The sequence below is a fragment of the Nelumbo lutea genome, chromosome 6 (genome assembly GCF_056320005.1).
Source record: "Nelumbo lutea isolate HS-2025 chromosome 6, American lotus-T2T, whole genome shotgun sequence".
NCBI lineage: Eukaryota > Viridiplantae > Streptophyta > Magnoliopsida > Proteales > Nelumbonaceae > Nelumbo > Nelumbo lutea.
This window is the reverse complement of record NC_142689.1, coordinates 51,046,517-51,056,517: the sequence shown is the minus strand read 5'-3', so window position 1 is coordinate 51,056,517 and position 10,001 is coordinate 51,046,517.

Here is a 10,001-nt window from a genome sequence, read left to right as displayed (position 1 = left end):
TTAGGAGATGGGTGATCTGATCTGCAGATAAGATAAGGGTTATCCCTTATCACTTAAAGGGCATTTCTAATCCAAATATGATTTGGATTAGCAACTCCTAATGGGATTAGGAGCTGATCCCTTTAAGATTATAAAAGGAGGAGGAGGCGGCAGCCTTTAGATATGCAACCAACACATTCTTGTATTCAGAGCTGAAATCACAAGAAGAGAGAATTCTGCACCCTGCGAATACTCTTTTGCCGTCTCTTTCTTGCAGCCGCCGCCTCCAGCAGTTCGATCTCCTATTCTCTACAGGTGTAATCAAGATTTGATCTTGATACCAATCTTTTGGAGAAAAGATTGATTAGAGCTGTATTCACAAGCCCTCCTGTTGATTTTTGCGAAGGATCAAGTTCTTTTGGAAGAACACTATTGATTCTGCTCCATCCTGCATTGCGTCATCTTCTGTGGGAGCAGATTTTGGATCTTTCCTTGGGCATGAACACCTCCATTGGGAGATACTGTTTCTCCGTATCAGGTATAATCCCTTCCTATTCCTTTTGGTTCAGATCCGGTTCAGTTTATGGTTCAAGAATGATCATTGAAAATATGATTTTCTAAATAGGGAATGTGATTCCCAGTTGAAGGGAGAGAAAAATTTTTGAAATTCGCCCCCTTATTCTGCAATCTTTGGGCGTCCATGTGATAGATATCCTATCCCTTCACGAAGAAGACCTCCCTTCAAAGATATGGGTAATTCTCGAACAGCCCAAAGAAGACTTCCCTTCAAAGATACACTGCAAAATACACCATTAAAGCACCATTAACAACCAAAAAAAAAAAAAAAACAGAAAAAAATAGAGAAGCGATGCATAAGGGAGAAAGAAACATGTAGATTGTAGAAGAGAGGGAGACAAACCTGATGGAGATTTTCCTTTGTTTGGAGAGGGGACCTCCAAATGCATGGCTGGATCTGTTTTGTCGGTCATGAAAACATAGCTGGAGCAATCTTGAGGATTGGAGGTCTTCTTTCCTGTTTGAGAGAGAAAACATACAAATAGTTAGGTTTTTGGTTTGGGGTTAAACAGGAGTAAAACCACGTTATTTGAAAATATTGGGGGTAGTTTCGACTTTGTGTTAGTCTCAAGCGCACCTGAACACATTAAGAGCTGGGTCACACACTTTTAATTAATTTTAGATTTGGAAACAAAATTCAGATAATTTTTTAGAAGCAACACCAATCAGGTCTGGTGTCTTAAAAACATGCTTTTCAGACACCAAACCTCTAAAAAGCGTTATCAAATGCCCACCTAAATAATGCTTTTTTTTAGCCTCAAAGTTTAATCCAGATGGAGGGATGAACACCTTAAAATTTTATTGATTAGTATTAAAAGGAAGAAAATCAAGTATAGTAGAAGACTTCCCTATCAACTATAAATAAGAAAGTCAAAGAATTATGCATTTATTTTTAAAGAAGCTCATCATAGTTATTCGCATAAAGGGTGTTCTAAATGTTTTTTGTTTTCATTTGTTTTTTAAATTGCTATTCTGAGACAATGGATATACATTCAAGGGTTAAGAAGTAAATTCACAATTACAAATGCACAGTGAGGCTAATAACAAATTGGGATGGAGATATCACAATGATATCAACAGAACAAGATGATAGTCCTATAGAAAATGTTTGCGACAAAGCGGAGTCATCTCGTAGAGCAAGACCTCGTGAGCTCAGAGAGGAAAATGCCTTGTGAGGTAGAACCTCATGCATCCAAAACAAGGCGGAATTTCTGGTCTGTCGACCTTGCAAAGCCAAAACAAAACTTAGGGGCCAATGAACCGATAATTTAGTTATTCCTAATCCGACCTCATGAGGCCCCCAAAACCCGGAGACATGAACTTGTAAGCATGTTCAACCTCCGAAGGTCAAAATGGAGCCTTAGCACCCATGTGCCACTCTAAGGGGGTATTTTTTTTTTTTTGGATTTTGAGAGGGAAAAGTTGATCAATTAGATTTTGATTCTCATTGATCAAGAAATTCGTGTTCATTTTTCAGATTTATGTGAGGATCAATGAATGTTTATTTTCTTGGATAAGTAATACCCATCTCCTAGATGGGTAAATTAACTTTCTCATCTAGGAGAAAGTTATTAATATTGAATGGGACAAAAATGTCCCTTTTAATAAAAAAATTTTTATGACTAAGATGATCATTGCCTTATTTACATAAAAAACAAAAGAACATAGATAAATCTTTCTTTAAAAACACTTAACTAAGTAAGCACATTTACCCAAATACATGACTTACCTAAAAGCACAGGCCATAATATTTATCATATGGTGATTGTTGCCCAAGAAATCATATCTGGTTGTATTCGTAATCGTATGGCATGCATCACTTTCTAAATCCGTGAGGTTATGTTTCAACAATCTTGTGGTCCTTAGAAACACGTGTCCTTGGGGGAGAGAAAGATGAGATTTGCTTTCTCAACGTCAATTGAGACTAAAGATGCCCCTAGTCCTTGCACCTCCATGGAGGGTGCTTCCTGAATTCTATAAATTAATAAATATTAGCTAATTTCCTACAACCCTTTGGCACCCAGACATTTTCTACATCTCCCAAAGACCTATTTCCCTAGTCTTTAATTAAGGCATTCATGATTTGCCTTTCAGACTCTCAAATCATCCTTATCCCCATTAGCTTATAGTCACATTAGAAAAAACATATTTTTGAACTGTAAATACAATTGGTTTTCTTTTAAATTTTTTTAAAACCATGAAAATGATAAATTTCAAAACAAAAACAAAATTTGTAATATAAAAATTCTATAGTTTATAATTTTTTGTACTAAATTATATAGTTCTCGTAACAAAGTTCTTTTTGAGCACAGGTGGATCCTCCTCAGTTGCTGACCAAGTCGGATGGTCTCTGGTTGCATTAAAATAAACATTGATGCTGCAGTCGCAACGTCCTCTCTGGTTTAGGAGTGATTTGGCGTGATTCGTCAGGCCACCATGTTGCTAGCCTAGCTTCAGGCATAAAACACTGTGATTCACTGGTCGGTGAAGCTCAAGCTCTCTTTGTTGGTTTAAACTTCACCAAGTTTCTAAATCTCCCCAGGATTATCATTGAGGGAGATGCTCTGGAACCGATTTGTGCCTTGTTGGAGGTACACACCTCCCTTCCTTGGTCCATATGTACATATGTATGTGATTGATTGCAGGCGGCTTCTCTCTTCCTTTGAATTTATCTTCATTAAAAAGGTCTCTCGAAAATTCAATAAGGTTGTTCATGTACTTGCCAAACTCGGTACAACGGGTTGCTTTGTTTGGTTTGAACCGAAAATTGTATCTCAAACCTCATTACAGAAGACATTGCCTCCTTTGTTACGAGGATTGTAAAGCAAGACATGATTAATTGATTTTGGCTTTTTGCGTTTAAAAAAAAAAAACTTGTTCTTTAAACTAGAAATTCAAGAACATGTTTTTGGCTTTAGTTTGGCCCGACTTAGTAATAGGGGGACATGTGGACACGACCTAACTAGTAAGATAACAGCTCAGCCCAACTTGCTAAGTCAGCAACAGATCCAACTCGGATAATCAAACAACCTCGGGATGAGTTCACCTCGGTGTAAGGTCGCATCAGGACCACCTCGGCCCAAGATACTTCGGCGTTCACCTCAGGTTGGATCTAAAGAGCACTAGCTCGGGTAATACTAATAGACCACTACATGGCAACCCCAAATATCTCACCATCAGATTCCGAACCTCACGGGATCATGCTCCGTAACAGTAAGCATTATCTCCTCCCCGCCCGATTTGGGTGGAATTGATAAGCCCTATTAGTTATCCCCCATTAACGCGGAAACGGATCTCATCGTGACGAGGATCCTGGAACCACTCCACGAAACCCGTGAGGACTCAACTATATAGAGGCTCCAATCCCGAGGGCACAAGGTACGCGTGATTTCATTGCTCTCTAGCTCTCTACACTCTAAAGCTTTTTAGCTCGCAACCAAGTATACTGACTTAAGCATCAGAGCAACCTTGCTGGGCAAACAACCTCGGGTTCTCTGATTCTTCCTTTGCAGATCAATCTAGTCTGCCGTTTACTGGAATCCAGATCACCTCCAACAGGGAGCAGTCAGATTGCGCTTCATCATTTGGCATCGTCTGTGGGAACTCGCTAAAAAAGCCTCTTTCCACCAACAATCACAAACTCAGATCTATGGCATCCTCCAACAATGCTGGAAAAAACAATGAGATGAACGTCTCCGGGGGACAGCCTCAGTTCCCTTCTGTCTGCATCAGTCAGTTCACCATCCCACTTACCGCGATTGGGATTCCGACGCTGACCGTGCCCCAAGCAACCACACCAGTGAAGCCCCCTCCCTCCTGTAGTGGGCGCAACATTTGTTGAACCATCTGTGGTTCCCCCTGGAGTCAGACAGTATTGGCTTGACGACCTGGTACACTATGTGTAGGCTATTCAAGCCCAAATGCAGCAGGTCCAACAATTTCAGCACTACCAACAATAGATCTTGCACTAGTTCTATCAGCAACAGTACCAGCAGCAGTTCCCTCCGCTGTAGCAGAATCAGCTGTTGGTTCCACCTCGGCACACGACAGCGCAACAAAATCAGCCCTGCCATCAGAACACTTGCCCTCCTCGCTAGGGAGAGACTTCCCAGGTTCCACATCCTCTTGGGAGCCAGGTCTCGTCCCGCGGCAGGAGGGACAGACAAGTCACTCCTCCCGCTTCGCAGAACGTGAACAGATCGGGAGACACTCAGCCCGCCAGAGCCATTTCACCCCGGCCCTCGCACCATGAAGGTTCGCTTACAAGGAACCGGTTTGGGGTCCTCGCCGCAGACTCCAGGCAAGGCCCTTCCATTCACGGCAGCCAACACAGAGGTCAGCAGCACCGATGCGGAGCCGGTCAAGAAGCAACAAAGAAGGCATCGTAAGGCACGCTGAACTGTAGTTTCCAAGCCAGCTCGTCGGTCCCAATCAACCTGAGCGGATAAAAGGTAAAGAGGAGGTGAGCTTAGAAGCCACGAAGACCGCTCCCCTCCTCTCTGGGTCATCCCCTTTGTCCTTCGAGCTCCTGGTGAGCCTAATGCCGAAGGACTTCAAAGTGCCTCCGCTGGACAAGTACGACGGATCATTCGATCCAAATGACCACGTGGACTCATTCCAGTCCCAAACGCATCTAGTTGGGGCTGATGAGTCCTGCATGTGCGTTGCCTTCTCCACGACATTCAAAGGGGTAGCTCGCACATGGTACAAGAATCTCGCGCTAGGGACGATCAAAATCTAGGCACGTTTCGTGTAGATGTTCACCTCGCACTTCATCACTAGCAAGAAGTGCCCGAGGTCTCAAGAAAGCCTCCTCAGCATAGTCAAAAGAGAAGGGGAGTCGATCCGAAGCTACATAAAACGCTTCAATGACACCTATTTACAGATCCCCGACCTGGATTCCATTGTAAGACTCACGGCAACAAGGAGAGGAATTACTCATAGGGAATCCAAGTGGCACGTGGTGGCCAACAAGCCCAAGGACATCACTGAATTCCTCAAGCTCGCCGACCAGTTCATCGGGACAAAAGAGGAGATGAACCAGAAGAGCGAAAATCCAGTGGAGAAGAGAAAGAGAGAAGATGACAACTCGAATAATGGTGGCAGTAAATGAAGAAAAAGCAAGTCCCCGGCTAGGGGAGGAAACAAGTCCGAGAGCCGATCTCCCTCACATAAGTCAGGTCAGCGTTCTCGAACTCCACCAGTCGAAAGGATGAGCTACACGCCCCTCAACGCGAAGCGGGGAGAGATTCTTATGGCAATCAAAGATGCCTCCTATGTGAAGTGTCCACCTCAATTGAGGGGAGATCCCGCCACTAGAAATAAAAATGTATATTGTCATTTTCATAAAGACCACGGTCATAGTATCGAAAACTGTAGAAACCTCCACAACGAGATCAAAGAGCTCATCCATCGCGGATATTTAAAAAAAATTGTACAAAAAGAAAAGAGGAACTCGACAGATCACTAGGCAGATTGGCAAGGGGAGCAAAGGAGAAATGCTCCCAAGTTCAGCAGCAGGCAGAGTGAGCAGCTACAGAGACCATTACCGGAAGAAAGATCGATCAACGGAGTACAACATGATTACTGGCGGGTCCATCATCGCAGGCTGCACCTCAGTAGCGGGGAAAACCTCGGTTCGCGAACTGGAAAATGAAGAGTAGAATCCACCAAAGCAACCTAGGCTTGAAGACCCCATATACTTTATAGAAGATGATGTGTGCGGGATTTAGTACCCCCACGATGATGCACTGGTCATAAAGTTGAGAACAAATGACTTTGAAGTAAAGCGCATCCTGGTAGATTTGGGCAGTTCACTTGACATCTTGTTCAAGGATGCCTTCGACAAGCTTTAGCTCCAAGAAGGTGATCTCAAGCCCACAAATATTCCTTTGGTAGGCTTCAGCAGAGAAGAAGTCAGGCCTCTAGGGGGAGTCACAGTACCTGTAAAGGTCGGCATGTGGCCTAACATTGTGAGGTTCGAACACACTTTCTTGGTGGTCGCGACTCCCTCCCCGTACAATGCCATAGTAGGTCGGCTCATTACCCACGCACTTCCCATGGTGGTATCCACCAACTACTTGGCCGTGAAGTTCCCTACGGACTACGGAGTAGAGGTAGTGCAAGGCGACCAGCTCGAGTCTCGCAAATGCTATGTTGCTGTCCTCGAGGGGAAAGCTAAGCTAGCAGATGACATTGAGCTCGAGCGACCTACAGAGTACGCCGAGGAACGAGCCACACACAAAGAAGAGACGGTCCACATTTTGGTCTCAGTAGAAGATCCAACCAGAACTCTCTAGATCAGCACATCAATCGAGGAACCACTCCGTTATCAGCTGGTAAGTTTTTAATTAAAAATTTAGATGTATTTGCATGGTCCGCGGCAGAGATGCCAGACATAGATTCAAAAATTGTAACTCACAAGTTAAACACTGATCCTTTAGTCAAGCCTGTTAGACAGAAAAAACGCAACCTCACCCCGGAGCGCTGGAGGATAGTCGACGAGGAGGTCATGAAGCTCCTTGCGGCCGATTTCATCAGGGAGGTCCATTACCCGAGCTAGGTAGCTAACCCAGTTCTGGTAAAAAAGGCCAAGTAAATGGCGCATGTGCGTCGATTATACTAACCTGAATCGAGCTTGCCTGAAGGACTGTTTCCCACTGCCCAAGATCGACCGTCTAGTGGACGCGACCTCAGGGCACGAGTTGCTAAGCTTTTTGAACGCGTACTCGGGGTACAACCAGATTAAGATGGACCCTTCCAATGAAGAAAAATGACCTTCATTACTGAGCTCGACTTGTACTGTTATAAGGTCATGCCCTTCGGACTAAAAAATGCCTGGGCGACCTTCCAAAGACTTGTAAATAGGATTTTTGAGCCGTTGATTGGCAATAAGATTGAATGTTATGTAGATGATATGGTCATTAAGACACAGTTTTCATAATTTTTAATGAATGACTTGCAAAGTGTTTTCGAAATCTTGCATAAATATAACATGAAACTAAATCCCAACAAATGCATCTTCGGTGTCACCTCGGGTAAATTTCTAGGCTAGATAGTCAACCGACGTGGCATCAAAGCCAATCCCAAAAAAATAAGGACCATCTTAGACATGAGACCACCTTGTAAGCTAAAAGAGGTTCAGAGACTAAACGGCAGGATAGCCGCTTTGAGGCGTTTCATGTCCAAGTCGGCAGATTGCTGCCTGCCTTTGTTCAAGGCAATAAAGAAAAGCAAAGATTTCGAATGGACCTCAGTTAGTATCCCAGTTCTGACCCGACCCGAGGAGGGAGATATTTTAAAGCTGTACCTCTCTGTGAGCGACGGGGTAGTTAGCTTGGTACTAATAAAAGAGGTAGATTGGGTCCAATGACCCATCTACTATGTTAGCAAGGTTTCACAGGATGCTGAAAGAAGATATCCGGAGATCGAAAAGCTGGCGTGTGCGCTAGTCACAACAGCTCGGAAGCTTCATCCCTACTTCCAAGCCCACACCGTCATCATCCTCACCAACAAGCCTCTGAGGCAAATCCTACTCAAGCCCGAGGTATCTGGTAGGATGATGAAGTGGGCCATCGAACTCAATGAGTACGACATCTAGTATGATCCTTGGATGGCGATTAAGGCCCAAGCCTTAGCCGACTTCGTGGCAAAATGCACATTCAGCACTGTGACCCCTGAACTAGTTGAGCTCAGGCATGCAGAGGAAGCTTCAACCAGCGTGGCACCAGTCTCGGAAGGAGCAAGGCCGACCTGGGATGAGGAGCCCAAGATCATCCACGTTGACGGCTCGTCTAATCAACAAGGAAGCGGAGCAGGCATAATTCTATATGGACCAGGCGGGGTGAAACTGGAATATGCGCTCCGGTTCGGATTTGCAGCGTCCAACAACGAAGCAGAGTACGAGGCGCTGATAGCCGGGCTCAACTTAGCCAAAGAAGTTAAAGCTAAACACCTCATCATCTACAGCGACTCCCAGCTCGTAGTCAATCAGATCAACGATGAGTTTGAAGCCCACGACCCCACCATGGCTGCCTATTTAGCCAATGTTAGAGAAGTTCTACGCGACTTCTTATCCTTCTTCATCAAGCAAATCCCAAGGTTCGAGAACACCGAGGCCGATGCCTTGTACCGGTTAGCCAGCACAAGTAGTAACCCAATGAGGATTGTGTATATAGAGGACCTGCCTCGGCCTAGCATTCTTGGGGGGGGGGGAAGAAGAGGTCACTCCTGTAGTACAAGTAGAGACGAGTAGGATTGACCCACTCGCAAGCTATCTGCTTCACGGGACCCTCCCTGTAGATCAATGAAGTACGTCATCATAGACAGACAACTGTACTAGAGATCTTTCACGCTCCCCTACTTGCGCTGCTTGCGACCCTCAGAGGCCGAGCTCATTCTTCGCGACACTCATGAAGGCTTGTGTGGTGGGCACTTGGGGGGCAGGGCTCTTGCCTAGAAACGCTGCGACAGGGGTATAATTGGCCCATGATGAAGGCAGACGCACTCGAACTTGTCAAGAAGTGCAACAAGTGTCAAAGGCACGCCAACATCCACCACCGTCCCACTGCCGACCTCAAATATCTCACCAGCCCTGGCCCTTTGCGTAGTGGGGGATCGACATTCTTGGCCCATTCCCGCCGGTGACAGGACAGAGGAGATTCCTGGTGGTAGCAGTAGATTACTTCACGAAGTGGGTGGAGGCGGAACCCCTAACAACGATCACATCCCGCAACATACAAAATTTCTTTTGGAAGAACATAGTATGTCACTTCGGACTACCTCAGGTACTTATCTCTGACAACAGAAAGCAGTTCGAGGACATCAAGTTCCAGAATTAGTGCACCGAGATGGGGATACAACAAAACTTCACTTTGGTGGCACACCCTCAGGCAAACAGGCAAGCAGAAGTCATGAACAGAGCCATACTCCGTGGACTAAAGGCCCGCTTAGCCTGAGCTAAGTGACTGTGGGTAGACGAGCTACCCAGTGTATTATGGGCCTACCGAACTACCGTTAAGACTACCACGGGTGAAACCCCCTTCAACCTCACCTATGGTATGGAAGCGGTGATCCCAACCTAGATCAAAGGTACTATGTCTGGAGGCATACAACGAAGAAGCAAACGTTGACGAGCTTCGTACCAACCTCGACCTGGTGGAAGAAGTATGAGACTATCATATATTCGGACTGCAACCTACCAGCAGAGAGTGGCTCGGTACTATAATGCCTGGGTCAAGAAGCGACACTTCCGTGTTGGAGACCTGGTTCTTCGAAAAGTTATGGTGCTTGAGCCTGGTGTTGGTAAGCTCGAACCGAACTGGGAAGGTCCCTACTGAGTAAGATGGGTACTCGGGGAAGGCACGTATGAGCTCGAAACCCTAGAAGGAAAACAAGTACCTCGAGCGTGGAATATTAGCAACTTAAGGCGGTACTATCTGTGAATG